Below are 16,252 nucleotides of genomic sequence, written 5' to 3'. Positions count from 1 at the left end.
GATTTTCGCACGTGCGGCCGCAGACTCGACCTGTTCGAGTTTGATTATATATATATATTTTTTGGCATTCTTTCATGACCTAAGATTCTACATGAAATGTTTGGAGGGAAGATTAAGTTGGTTCTTTAACACAGGGAGCTGGTTCGGTCTCGGTACAGAACAAATCGCCACTAATGTTTCTCTGGTGCTCCTGATGATCTCAGTTGACTCTGAACCCCGTATTGTCCGGGATTTTAACGTCAGTTCGGGTGTAACGCCGGTTTGACGTTGCCCACCAATATTACTCGCCACCGACACCAGCTTTGTTCCCGTTGCCAATGGACAGAAGTGTCTGTGATGCCCAAACTCAGAGCCAACGTGTCAAACCTCACTGACCTTCAAACTACCAAAATCACGCGTTAGTCCAGCAGCGCCTTGGGATAATTCTTTTTTAAAAAAAATAGACTTCCAAAATTGACGAGTGTCCGAATGGGTCCAGGAAGCGCGCATTGGTGTCCAGCATCTGCCGAAGCCCCTCCCGTGCGGCTCAGGGACCGAATTGAAGGAGCGATTATAGCGGAAAGACAAAACTCCAACCCCTTCCCCACAAAACTCCAGCACGAACCAGCCTCGTCCTTCCACATTGTGAGAGTCACAAGTTCCCAAACCCCCGAGAGCGTTGACAGGTGCCCAGATCCTGCACAGGAAACGCATTTTGCTTTTTAATCAGCCGCTGGGCTACTCCGGGAGGTAAATTTATAAACTTAATTTTTGTGACACGTTCGATCACATTAAAGAATGCAAATCCCCCAAAATCTAAAGAAAAACCGGGCTCCTGGAAATTGTGGAGAGAGTGAGGGCGAGTTAGCGGGTTAGCCCTCCCTTATGGTCTATTCAATAACATTTCCCATTTCCCTTTCTCTAAAAATACTTTTGTTTTGATTAATCGAAGTTTAAACAGAATCGATCGGATTTATTAACGCGCTCAAAGTGAAATATTTCCTTTAATCTGTAAAACCATTTCCCCAGGAGGAAAAATCCCTCAAAATGACAGAATAGATGAGTTTTGTGCTGGGATCAGTGTAGTCAGGTCGATGCTGGCCGGCTGAGTCTTTAATAATTGATCGAATGAAAAAGCTTCTTTAATGCCGAGATATCCCGCGACTAAATCCGGCAGTTGACATTTTAACTGTGACAGTTGTCACGGAAAATGTAGTTATTTATTTATTGGGTCACACGCTCATTGCCTGGAACCGCACCGGAGAGAGCACAGGGCTTGATGTTCGAGTGTTACAGTGAGGCTTGTGGGTTGTGTACCCTTTACAAATAGACACAGATTGCAAAAGCTACCTTAAACATTAAAAAAAAATCATCCGTTGGCCCCAGCTGGGGTGTTGTGTTTAATTTTGGACATCAACATTTAGGTAGTAGACAAGACTCTGGAGAGGGTGAAGGAAAGGTTTATTGTTACCGGGGATGAGAGATTTCAATTATGCAGAGACAGCAGAAAGTGAGTCTGTTCCCGTTAGAGCAGCAGGTTAAGGGGAGGTTTAACAGAGAGTTTTGATAAAGTAAATAAGGAGAAACTGTTTTCAGTGATAAAAAGGTCGATAACCAGGGGACACAGATTTAAGGGAATTAGCAAAAGAAGCAGAGAGGGAGAAGAGGAGATTTTTGCTTTTGCACAGAGTTGTTGTGATCGGGAAGGGGTTGGAAGCAGATTCAATGCAAACGCTCAAAAGGGAATTGGATAAGTAGTTGAAAAGGGCGGAAAGGGGCTGGGGCGATGAGGAACAGATGTTTTTATATTGAGAATTGTGGTAGGCAAAAACATGAAGCACATTTGCAGTATTCTATTAAATGCTCTACAGAATGACAAATGGTTTGTTAATGCTTTAGTTCTTTTCAGAACAAGCTTCCAATTTCCTGCCCTCAAACAGATATCAGATTAACAATTTCCTGCAGTTAACAAAACAGGAAATTATATTTACCAGCTATTTAATCAGAATCTTAAATCTAGCCTAGTGATTGAGGCTGTTTCAGTGAGTAAGCCAGTGAAGGCCTAGTCATTTTCCTTCTGTTCAGGTACCTCCAGAATTGTCATATTTTGTACCTTAGTTACTGGTACAGTAATTCAGTCCCCCTTTACTACCTCCTTCACTTCACTCCCTTAAATACACTCTTCACCCAGGTCAAGGTGATGAAAAATTAAAAGACAAATAATTCATATGGCAATATTGGGAAATAGAATCTTGCCTCGACTGATATCAAATATATTTTGGAAACCTTACAAAATGCGAACATGGACAGAGCAATGTCAGAAGCCAGAAATATTAAACAATTATTTTGCTTTGGTGTTTACCAGGGGTTAGAACAGATAGACATGGCAGTGAATGATGAGATAAGTGCATTTAAAATAAAAAAAGGGGATTATATTAAATAAACTAAATAAACTCAAAGTGTATAAACCCCTAGTCCAGATGGATTACAGCCATGTGTTTTAAAAGAATCTAGGGAAGAGATAGTAGATGCACTACTACTGATATTTAATAACTTTTTTGAAAAAACATGTAGTACCAGAGGGCTGGCAGATAGCTCATGTCGTCCTATATTTAAGGGGGACAGAAAATGTCCAGTGAATATAGACCAGCCAGCTTAACATTAGTGGTGGGAAAAATAATGAAATCCCTACTCAAGGAGAGAATAGAAGAACATCTAGAAAAGAGAAATATAATAATGAATAGTTAGCATGTGTTTCAAAGGGGAAAATCTTACTTGGCCAAACTTTTGAATTTTTTGAGAGACCAGACAATGACAATGCAATAGGTGTAATTTATCTTAATTTTCAAAAGGCTTTTCTTAAGGTGACCCATAATAGAGTGATGGGTGAGGTCAGAGTCTTTGGAGACAGGGGACAAGTGGCAGGGTGGGTAGCTAGCTGGCTTCATGACAGAATGCTAAAGGTGGGCGTAAAGGATCATTTTTCAGAGTGGTAGAAGGTGGGAAGTGGTTTTCCACTGGAACCACTGCTATTCACAATTTACATGAACAATTTGGACTTTAGAATCAAAAAACACAATTTCTAAATTTACACCGAACTGGGGGGATAGTCAATATGACTGCAACCAAATTACAGCAGGACATTAATAAACCTGAAGATTAGGTTTTAAAATAATGGAAGGGCTTGATGGAGTGGATACAGAGAGAACGTTTCCTCTTGTGGGGAAGAGCATAACTAGAGGCTGTCGGTATAAGATAGTCACCAGGAAATCCAACAGGGAATTCAGAAAAAATGTCTTTACCCACAGAGGGGTGAGAATGTGGAACTCACTCCCACAGGGAATGGTTGAAGCAAACAGTGCAGATGCATTTAAAGGGAAACTAGACAAGCACATGAGGGAGAAGGGAAGAATGGTTATGATGGTAGACTTAGATGAAAAAAAATGGGAGGAGACGTGAGTTGAGCCTTAACACAGACATGGGCTGGTTGGGCTAAAGGGCCTGTTTCTGTGCTGTATATCCAAGGTAAACCTATGCAAATGACCAGACACCCTTCCTCTCCCTTAAACAGGAACACATTCCATTCCCCTACTCCTTAAAACTCTTTATAATCTACCTCTTTGGCCAAAGTTTTGGTTATTTGCCCTAATATCTCTTTATGTGTTTTAGTGTCAAATTTCATTTGAAAGGCATTAGAAGCATTATATAAAAATGAGATTTTGTTGGAGCAGATATTGGTATATTTTGCATGTCTGCATCATCAATCTCTCTGAAGATGAACTAACATTCAGGCACTGCTTGGATCATTAGACTGCTTTATTCTACAGCAAACTAAAACAAGTGGTGCAACAGGTATGATTAGAATATTTAGTTTGTTACAAGTTGTATTTATATACACTTTTTATTCATTTACGGGATATGGGCGTCACTGGCTGGACCAGCATTTATTGTCCATCCCTAATTGCCCTTGAGAAGGTAGTGGTGAGCTGCCTTCTTGAACCACTGCAGTCCATGTGGGGTAGGTACACCCACAGTGATGTTAGGAATGGAATCCCAGGATTTTGACCCAGCGACAGTGAAGGAACGGCGATATATTTCCAAGTCAGGATGGTGAGTAACTTGGAGGGGAACTTCCAGGTGGTGGTGTCCCCATGTGCCTGCTGCCCTTGTTACAGATGGTAGAGGTCATGGGTTTGGAGCAATGCAAAATAAAGAACATGCAACACTAGACCCAGTAGGTTGCCTTACTAAACCTAAACAAAGTGTTTGCAGTCCAGGACAGACTTACTATCCCTACAGTCTGTGAACTTGTAGCATTTTACTGCCTGTTTATTTCTGTTTCCAAAGGGCTGCCTGATTTTTCAGGTGTACAGGATTCTACTTTATTCATGATTATTTAGTCAGGAAGAGATCCAAATATTCCCAACACAATGCGTGAAAAATGTACAACCTTTATCGACACAAGCTATAAAATTGTCTATTGTTTAATAACTGGGGAAGCTTTCCAATTGGCCACTTGCATCTGACTTTAGGTTCATAACACATAGGATTTTCCTGAGAAACATTCCTCTTTAAAGCAGATTTAACTTGGAATACATTGACCATATCAGAGGAAAAGTGGTTCAAAATAATTCTGCTTTCAGATAGTATATCAATTAGAAAACAGTATCACTCTCAGCATACACATCCTTTCATTGGATGCTACAATAAAGGGCATTCAAGATGGTTACATTAAAATGTGCCAAATTACCTTCTTTGTACTGATAATCCTGTAATTTTGTAAAAGGTTCCTATCAAGGAGGCACTTTCAACTCCACCTTCAAATGAAAATAACTCCCAAAGAGATGGAAAAGGAATGGATCATTTTGTGGAACCTGATGATGCTGAACTGTCTTTCTAAATTCACTAAGCAATGAATGGCTCCCTCTGGTGATAGAACATCGACAGTACAAGTAAATACTGCCACAAAATTCCATACAGCAACAGAAACAACTTGAATTTCTACAACACATTTAACATAGTAAAACATCTCAAAACACTTCACATGGGTTTATGAAATAAGAAGTGACACTGTGCCAGATTAGGGAATAGATAGATGACCAAAAACCTCGTTACAGGCAAGAAGGAAGCGTCCAGCCTCAGACATCTCAAAGTGCTTTAGACCAGGCTTGTCAAAATGCTCTGTGTGTGTGTGTGTGTGTGTGTGTGTGTGTGTGTGGTGGGGGGGGGGGGGGGGGGGGGGGGGGGGTGGAGGTCACATTTCAACTCTTTTCTCAATTAAGGGCCGGATTATCAAATTTAATTAAGATCAGGTTTCACTCAACATGAAGTATAAATTTCTTTAAAAAGTCAATGTCAAAGCAAGAGAGGATAAAATCAGGGATGTTCAAGAGGCCAGAATTCGAAGAATGTAGACAGTTGGAGGGTTAAGGGACATTACAGAGATAGGACTATGGAGGAGTTTAAAAATAAGGATGAGAATTTTGAAATCAAGGCATTGCTTAATGAGGAGTGAATGTAAGGCTGTGAGCACAGGGGTAATGGAGGAATGGGACTTGGAGTGAGTTAGAATATGGACAGATGATGTTTGGATAACGTCAAGATTAAGGACAGTACAATGCGGAAGGAATGCATTAAAGTAGTCATTCCTGGAGTTAACAAAGGCAAGGGTGAGGGTTTCAGCAGCTGATGAGCTGATGCAGGGATGGAGTTTGGCAATGTTACAGAAGTGGTAATATTCAATCTTAAGTGATGCCGTGGATATGTTGTCGGAAGTTCATTTTGAAATAAAAATATGTTTGTCAAGTTTGGCTCAGCTTCAGACAGCTGCTGAGGAGAGGGATGGAGTTGGTGGAGAGGGAGCAGAGTTTGTGGCAGAGACCAAAGACAATGGAGTTAGTCTTTCTGTTCATTCAGCACTGGATGTTGGATAAGCAGTCTGGCAATTTAGTAACTGTGGAAGGATCGAGAGATGTGCTGGTGTGGTAGAGTTGGGTGTGCTCAGTGTACATGTGGAAACTAACATTTTTTTTAGATTATGTCACTGAGGGACAGCACATAGATGAGAAATAGGATTCCATGCATGGGAAGTTTAGGGAATATATTTCAAATAACACTTGATATGGATCTCAGTATTACTTTTAATACATGACAGAAAGAACATACTTAGTGAGATAGTACAATTCAGAAAAGTATATGATATTTCACAAAGAACTCTTCAGAACGGGGGGTGGTGATTTTTTATGTATATTTATCAGCCATTTCTCAGTTGCAGTCATACAAAACAGATTTCTCGAGGTCAAAGTAATTGTTGCAAACGCAGACTGCTACATTTGAAAAAGCAATGGTGGGTCATTAATGTCCTTTAGGGAAGGAAATCAGTCCTTACCCGGTCTGGCCTACATGTGACTCCAGACCCACAGCAATGTGGTTGCCTCTGAAATGGCTGAGCCAGACACTCAGTTGTATCAAACCGCTACAAAATCTCAAAAAAGGAATGAAACTGGATGAAAATGGGCAGACAGTCGGGTCAGACCCCTCAAGCACCCACTGCCTGGACCTGTTAATGGCTAACTTGGCCAGGGCCAGAAGCAGGTTCATGAGGAGGTTCTCCTCTTCACCCAGCCCCCTTCCGCACTGGGTGCCCATAGATCAGGAACGTGGGACTGAAGTTCAAACAAAACAGAAGGAAAAGGGAATGCAGCCTACAACAACCAAGATACACATAGGCAGGGGCTCCGGGGGATGCAAAAGGTGCAGGTATCCTGGGAATCCACAAAGTGACACATCCTATGGTCGTGTGGGACTGCTGCATGCAACATCCTCCACCCCAGTCCCCGATGGAAAGAGGGAGGGCACCCCCATTGACGGCCCCCCAATGGGGAGCTCTGCCGCTTGATGGCAACAAGGCAGCCAGAGTGTGTCTGGGGAGGGGGGTGAGGGGGAGCAAATGAAGGGGGAGCAGCAGCAGCCCAGACAGAAAACTCCTTCGCGCCGTGCTAAAGGACACGGTGGAGGGGGGCGGCATTTCCTCGAGGTGACTCAGGTTGCAGGGCACTGGCTCCCTAGGGAGGGTTTGGGGCTCGGGGCCAATGCGGAACTCTGTCTGAACAGGGGAACACTCAGACAGGAAGCCAACGTGCACGAGGGCCACCTTGAGACCCAGAATGAGGTCAGGGCCGAGCAGGACTGTCCTTAGGTCTTGAATGGCATCGGCCGCAAGTCAAACATCCACGGACGCGCCAACTCCAGCAGGAGCATCCAGCCCGCTCCTCCACCAGCCAGCACGTCCCAGAGCCTACTCACTCTGGCAGACACAGCCCTCCCCTCCGCCAGCCTATGAAAAGGACGGAGGGTCGGACTCCAGAGCAGAGACTCTCTGACAACAGCCGCTACACCTGACGCGGGGAGAGCTGCATCACGAGGCGACCATGTTCAAGACAGTGATCAGGTGCTGGTAAAAGGTGGGCAACGCCTGCATGGAGCTGCCGAGGCCCCTCAGGTCTATAAACAGGAGCTGCCTGTCATAATTCAGGCTGTGCACCTGACAGAAGAAACACACCATCAGGGAACAGCATCTCGGAGGGGGTTCAATGTAAAGGTATCGCTGCAAGGTCAGAAGGCGGAAATTCACCACCAGGGAGTGTAGGCACAGCAGCACTTGACCACACTCCCTAAGAGGGATACTCAGAATCTCAGCACAGATCCAGGACGTCAGCAGTGACCCAGTACCTCAGCAATGACCCAGTACCTCAGAACCGACCCAGTACCTCAGCAATGACCCAGTACCTCAGCACCGAACCAGAACCTCAGCACCGACCCAGTACCTCAGCAAAGACCCAGTACCTCAGCACCGACCCAGTACCTCAGCACCGACCCAGTACCTCAGCACCGACCCAGTACCTCAGCAAGACCCAGAAAGTCAGCACCGACCCAATACATCAGCAGCGACCCAATACCTCAGCAATGACCCAGTACCTCAGCACCGACCCAGTACCTCAGCAATGACCCAGTACCTCAGCAATGACCCAGTACCTCAGCACCGACCCAGTCCCTAAGCAATGACCCAGTACCTCAGCACCGACCCAGTACCTCAGCAATGACCCAGTACCTCAGCATCGACCCAGTACCTCAGCAATGACCCAGTACCTCAGCAATGACCCAGTACCTCAGCACCGACCCAGTACCTCAGCAATGACCCAGTACCTCAGCACCGACCCAGTACCTCAGCAATGACCAAGTACCTCAGCACCGACACAGTACCTCAGCAATGACCCAGTACCTCAGAACCGACCCAGTACCTCAGCAATGACCCAGTACCTCAGCACCGACCCAGTACCTCAGCAACGACCCAGTACCTCAGCACCGACCCAGTACCTCAGCAATGACCCAGTACCTCAGCACCGACCCAGTACCTCAGCACCGACCCAGTACCTCAGCACCGACCCAGTACCTCAGCACCGACCCAGTACCTCAGCACCGACCCAGTACGTCAGCAATGACCCAGTACCTCAGCACCTACCGAGTACCTCAGCAATGACCCAGTACCTCAGCATCGACCCAGTACCTCAGCAATGACCCAGTACCTCAACACCGACCAAGTACCTCAGCACCGACCCAGTACCTCAGCACCGACCCAGTACCTCAGCAATGACCCAGTACCTCAGCAATGACCCAGTACCTCAGCAATGACCCAGTACCTCAGCAATGACCCAGTACCTCAGCAATGACCCAGTACCTCAGCAACGACCCAGTACCTCAGCACCGACCCAGTACCTCAGCAATGACCCAGTACCTCAGCACCGACCCAGTACCTCAGCAATGACCCAGTACCTCAGCAATGACCCAGTACCTCAGCAATGACCCAGTACCTCAGCACCGACCAAGTACCTCAGCACCGACCCAGTACCTCAGCACCGACCCAGTACCTCAGCAATGACCCAGTACCTCAGCACCGACCCAGTACCTCAGCAATGACCCAGTACCTCAGCAATGACCCAGTACCTCAGCACCGACCCAGTACCTCAGCACCGACCCAGTACCTCAGCACCGACCCAGTACCTCAGCACCGACCCAGTACCTCAGCACCGACCCAGTACCTCAGCACCGACCCAGTACCTCAGCACAGACCCAGTACCTCAGCACCGACCCAGTACCTCAGCACCGACCCAGTACCTCAGCACCGACCCAGTACCTCAGCACCGACCCAGTACCTCAGCAATGACCCAGTACCTCAGCAATGACCCAGTACCTCAGCAATGACCCAGTACCTCAGCACCGACCCAGTACCTCAGCAATGACCCAGTACCTCAGCACCGACCCAGTACCTCAGCACCGACCCAGTACCTCAGCACCGACCCAGTACCTCAGCAATGACCCAGTACCTCAGCAATGACCCAGTACCTCAGCACCGACCCAGTACCTCAGCACCGACCCAGTACCTCAGCACCGACCCAGTACCTCAGCACCGACCCAGTACCTCAGCACCGACCCAGTACCTCAGCACCGACCCAGTACCTCAGCACCGACCCAGTACCTCAGCAATGACCCAGTACCTCAGCAATGACCCAGTACCTCAGCACCGACCCAGTACCTCAGCAATGACCCAGTACCTCAGCACCGACCCAGTACCTCAGCACCGACCCAGTACCTCAGCACCGACCCAGTACCTCAGCAATGACCCAGTACCTCAGCACCGACCCAGTACCTCAGCACCGACCCAGTACCTCAGCAATGACCCAGTACCTCAGCACTGACCCAGTACCTCAGCACCGACCCAGTACCTCAGCACCGACCCAGTACCTCAGCACCGACCCAGTACCTCAGCAATGACCCAGTACCTCAGCAATGACCCAGTACCTCAGCACCGACCCAGTACCTCAGCACCGACCCAGTACCTCAGAACCGACCCAGTACCTCAGCACCGACCCAGTACCTCAGCAATGACCCAGTACCTCAGCACCGACCCAGTACCTCAGCAATGACCCAGTACCTCAGCAATGACCCAGTACCTCAGCACCGACCCAGTACCTCAGCAATGACCCAGTACCTCAGCACCGACCCAGTACCTCAGCACCGACCCAGTACCTCAGCAATGACCCAGTACCTCAGCACCGACCCAGTACCTCAGCACCGACCCAGTACCTCAGCAATGACCCAGTACCTCAGCACCGACCCAGTACCTCAGCACCGACCCAGTACCTCAGCACCGACCCAGTACCTCAGCAATGACCCAGTACCTCAGCACCGACCCAGTACCTCAGCAATGACCCAGTACCTCAGCACCGACCCAGTACCTCAGCACCGACCCAGTACCTCAGCACCGACCCAGTACCTCAGCAATGACCCAGTACCTCAGCACCGACCCAGTACCTCAGCACCGACCCAGTACCTCAGCACCGACCCAGTACCTCAGCAAGACCCAGTACCTCAGCAATGACCCAGTACCTCAGCAATGACCCAGTACCTCAGCACCGACCCAGTACCTCAGCAATGACCCAGTACCTCAGCAATGACCCAGTACCTCAGCAATGACCCAGTACCTCAGCACCGACCCAGTACCTCAGCACCGACCCAGTACCTCAGCACTGACCCAGTACCTCAGCACCGACCCAGTACCTCAGCAATGACCCAGTACCTCAGCACCGACCCAGTACCTCAGCAATGACCCAGTACCTCAGCACCGACCCAGTACCTCAGCACCGACCCAGTACCTCAGCACCGACCCAGTACCTCAGCAATGACCCAGTACCTCAGCACCGACCCAGTACCTCAGCAATGACCCAGTACCTCAGCACCGACCCAGTACCTCAGCACCGACCCAGTACCTCAGCAATGACCCAGTACCTCAGCACCGACCCAGTACCTCAGCACCGACCCAGTACCTCAGCAATGACCCAGTACCTCAGCACCGACCCAGTACCTCAGCAATGACCCAGTACCTCAGCAATGACCCAGTACCTCAGCACCGACCCAGTACCTCAGCACCGACCCAGTACCTCAGCACCGACCCAGTACCTCAGCACCGACCCAGTACCTCAGCAATGACCCAGTACCTCAGCACCGACCCAGTACCTCAGCAATGACCCAGTACCTCAGCAATGACCCAGTACCTCAGCAATGACCCAGTACCTCAGCACCGACCCAGTACCTCAGCACCGACCCAGTACCTCAGCACCGACCCAGTACCTCAGCACCGACCCAGTACCTCAGCAATGACCCAGTACCTCAGCACCGACCCAGTACCTCAGCACCGACCCAGTACCTCAGCAATGACCCAGTACCTCAGCAATGACCCAGTACCTCAGCAATGACCCAGTACCTCAGCAATGACCCAGTACCTCAGCAATGACCCAGTACCTCAGCAATGACCCAGTACCTCAGCACCGACCCAGTACCTCAGCAATGACCCAGTACCTCAGCAATGACCCAGTACCTCAGCACCGACCCAGTACCTCAGCACCGACCCAGTACCTCAGCAATGACCCAGTACCTCAGCAATGACCCAGTACCTCAGCACCGACCCTGTACCTCAGCACCGACCCAGTACCTCAGCAATGACCCAGTACCTCAGCAATGACCCAGTACCTCAGCAATGACCCAGTACCTCAGCACCGACCCAGTACCTCAGCAATGACCCAGTACCTCAGCAATGACCCAGTACCTCAGCACCGACCCAGTACCTCAGCAATGACCCAGTACCTCAGCAATGACCCAGTACCTCAGCACCGACCCAGTACCTCAGCACCGACCCAGTACCTCAGCACCGACCCAGTACCTCAGCAATGACCCAGTACCTCAGCACCGACCCAGTACCTCAGCACCGACCCAGTACCTCAGCAATGACCCAGTACCTCAGCAATGACCCAGTACCTCAGCACCGACCCAGTACCTCAGCAATGACCCAGTACCTCAGCACCGACCCAGTACCTCAGCAATGACCCAGTACCTCAGCAATGACCCAGTACCTCAGCACCGACCCAGTACCTCAGCACCGACCCAGTACCTCAGCAATGACCCAGTACCTCAGCTCCGACCCAGTACCTCAGCACCGACCCAGTACCTCAGCACCGACCCAGTACCTCAGCAATGACCCAGTACCTCAGCAATGACCCAGTACCTCAGCAATGACCCAGTACCTCAGCACCGACCCAGTACCTCAGCACCGACCCAGTACCTCAGCAATGACCCAGTACCTCAGCACCGACCCAGTACCTCAGCACCGACCCAGTACCTCAGCACCGACCCAGTACCTCAGCAATGACCCAGTACCTCAGCACCGACCCAGTACCTCAGCAATGACCCAGTACCTCAGCACCGACCCAGTACCTCAGCACCGACCCAGTACCTCAGCACCGACCCAGTACCTCAGCACCGACCCAGTACCTCAGCACCGACCCAGTACCTCAGCAATGACCCAGTACCTCAGCAATGACCCAGTACCTCAGCACCGACCCAGTACCTCAGCACCGACCCAGTACCTCAGCAATGACCCAGTACCTCAGCAATGACCCAGTACCTCAGCACCGACCCAGTACCTCAGCACCGACCCAGTACCTCAGCAATGACCCAGTACCTCAGCAATGACCCAGTACCTCAGCACCGACCCAGTACCTCAGCACCGACCCAGTACCTCAGCAATGACCCAGTACCTCAGCACCGACCCAGTACCTCAGCAATGACCCAGTACCTCAGCAATGACCCAGTACCTCAGCACCGACCCAGTACCTCAGCACCGACCCAGTACCTCAGCAATGACCCAGTACCTCAGCAATGACCCAGTACCTCAGCACCGACCCAGTACATCAGCAATGACCCAGTACCTCAGCAATGACCCAGTACCTCAGCACCGACACAGTACCTCAGCAATGACCCAGTACCTCAGCAATGACCCAGTACCTCAGCAATGACCCAGTACCTCAGCACCGACCCAGTACCTCAGCACCGACCCAGTACCTCAGCAATGACCCAGTACCTCAGCACCGACCCAGTACCTCAGCACCGACCCAGTACCTCAGCAATGACCCAGTACCTCAGCAATGACCCAGTACCTCAGCACCGACCCAGTACCTCAGCACCGACCCAGTACCTCAGCACCGACCCAGTACCTCAGCAATGACCCAGTACCTCAGCAATGACCCAGTACCTCAGCACCGACCCAGTACCTCAGCACCGACCCAGTACCTCAGCAATGACCCAGTACCTCAGCAATGACCCAGTACCTCAGCACCGACCCAGTACCTCAGCACCGACCCAGTACCTCAGCAATGACCCAGTACCTCAGCAATGACCCAGTACCTCAGCAATGACCCAGTACCTCAGCACCGACCCAGTACCTCAGCACCGACCCAGTACCTCAGCAATGACCCAGTACCTCAGCACCGACCCAGTACCTCAGCACCGACCCAGTACCTCAGCACCGACCCAGTACCTCAGCAATGACCCAGTACCTCAGCAATGACCCAGTACCTCAGCAATGACCCAGTACCTCAGCACCGACCCAGTACCTCAGCACCGACCCAGTACCTCAGCACCGACCCAGTACCTCAGCACCGACCCAGTACCTCAGCACCGACCCAGTACCTCAGCAATGACCCAGTACCTCAGCAATGACCCAGTACCTCAGCAACGACCCAGTACCTCAGCACCGACCCAGTACCTCAGCAATGACCCAGTACCTCAGCAATGACCCAGTACCTCAGCACCGACCCAGTACCTCAGCACCGACCCAGTACCTCAGCAATGACCCAGTACCTCAGCACCGACCCAGTACCTCAGCAATGACCCAGTACCTCAGCACCGACCCAGTACCTCAGCAATGACCCAGTACCTCAGCAATGACCCAGTACCTCAGCACCGACCCAGTACCTCAGCACCGACCCAGTACCTCAGCAATGACCCAGTACCTCAGCACCGACCCAGTACCTCAGCACCGACCCAGTACCTCAGCACCGACCCAGTACCTCAGCACCGACCCAGTACCTCAGCAATGACCCAGTACCTCAGCAATGACCCAGTACCTCAGCACCGACCCAGTACCTCAGCAATGACCCAGTACCTCAGCACCGACCCAGTACCTCAGCAATGACCCAGTACCTCAGCACCGACCCAGTACCTCAGCAATGACCCAGTACCTCAGCACCGACCCAGTACCTCAGCAATGACCCAGTACCTCAGCACCGACCCAGTACCTCAGCACCGACCCAGTACCTCAGCAATGACCCAGTACCTCAGCACCGACCCAGTACCTCAGCACCGACCCAGTACCTCAGCACCGACCCAGTACCTCAGCACCGACCCAGTACCTCAGCAATGACCCAGTACCTCAGCAATGACCCAGTACCTCAGCACCGACCCAGTACCTCAGCACCGACCCAGTACCTCAGCACCGACCCAGTACCTCAGCACCGACCCAGTACCTCAGCAATGACCCAGTACCTCAGCACCGACCCAGTACCTCAGCAATGACCCAGTACCTCAGCAATGACCCAGTACCTCAGCACCGACCCAGTACCTCAGCACCGACCCAGTACCTCAGCAATGACCCAGTACCTCAGCAATGACCCAGTACCTCAGCACCGACCCAGTACCTCAGCACCGACCCAGTACCTCAGCAATGACCCAGTACCTCAGCAATGACCCAGTACCTCAGCAATGACCCAGTACCTCAGCAATGACCCAGTACCTCAGCAATGACCCAGTACCTCAGCAATGACCCAGTACCTCAGCAATGACCCAGTACCTCAGCAATGACCCAAAACCTCAGGACCGACCCAATACCTCAGCACCGACCCAGTACCTCAGCATCGACCCAGTACCTCAGCACCGACCCAGTACCTCAGCAATGACCCAGTACCTCAGCACCGACCCAGTACCTCAGCACCGACCCAGTACCTCAGCACCGACCCAGTACCTCAGCAATGACCCAGTACCTCAGCAATGACCCAGTACCTCAGCACCGACCCAGTACCTCAGCACCGACCCAGTACCTCAGCACCGACCCAGTACCTCAGCACCGACCCAGTACCTCAGCAATGACCCAGTACCTCAGCACCGACCCAGTACCTCAGCAATGACCCAGTACCTCAGCAATGACCCAGTACCTCAGCACCGACCCAGTACCTCAGCAATGACCCAGTACCTCAGCACCGACCCAGTACCTCAGCACCGACCCAGTACCTCAGCAATGACCCAGTACCTCAGCACCGACCCAGTACCTCAGCACCGACCCAGTACCTCAGCAATGACCCAGTACCTCAGCACCGACCCAGTACCTCAGCAATGACCCAGTACCTCAGCACCGACCCAGTACCTCAGCACCGACCCAGTACCTCAGCACCGACCCAGTACCTCAGCAATGACCCAGTACCTCAGCACCGACCCAGTACCTCAGCACCGACCCAGTACCTCAGCACCGACCCAGTACCTCAGCAATGACCCAGTACCTCAGCACCGACCCAGTACCTCAGCACCGACCCAGTACCTCAGCACCGACCCAGTACCTCAGCAATGACCCAGTACCTCAGCAATGACCCAGTACCTCAGCAATGACCCAGTACCTCAGCACCGACCCAGTACCTCAGCAATGACCCAGTACCTCAGCACCGACCCAGTACCTCAGCAATGACCCAGTACCTCAGCACCGACCCAGTACCTCAGCACCGACCCAGTACCTCAGCACCGACCCAGTACCTCAGCACCGACCCAGTACCTCAGCAATGACCCAGTACCTCAGCACCGACCCAGTACCTCAGCAATGACCCAGTACCTCAGCACCGACCCAGTACCTCAGCACCGACCCAGTACCTCAGCAATGACCCAGTACCTCAGCAATGACCCAGTACCTCAGCACCGACCCAGTACCTCAGCAATGACCCAGTACCTCAGCACCGACCCAGTACCTCAGCACTGACCCAGTACCTCAGCAATGACCCAGTACCTCAGCACCGACCCAGTACCTCAGCACCGACCCAGTACCTCAGCACCGACCCAGTACCTCAGCACCGACCCAGTACCTCAGCAATGACCCAGTACCTCAGCAATGACCCAGTACCTCAGCACCGACCCAGTACCTCAGCACCGACCCAGTACCTCAGCACCGACCCAGTACCTCAGCAATGACCCAGTACCTCAGCAATGACCCAGTACCTCAGCACCGACCCAGTACCTCAGCAATGACCCAGTACCTCAGCAATGACCCAGTACATCAGCAATGACCCAGTACCTCAGCACCGACCCAGTACCTCAGCAATGACCCAGTACCTCAGCACCGACC

The sequence above is a fragment of the Carcharodon carcharias genome, chromosome 6 (genome assembly GCF_017639515.1).
Source record: "Carcharodon carcharias isolate sCarCar2 chromosome 6, sCarCar2.pri, whole genome shotgun sequence".
Taxonomy (NCBI): domain Eukaryota; kingdom Metazoa; phylum Chordata; class Chondrichthyes; order Lamniformes; family Lamnidae; genus Carcharodon; species Carcharodon carcharias.
Note: the sequence above shows the minus strand (reverse complement) of the source record.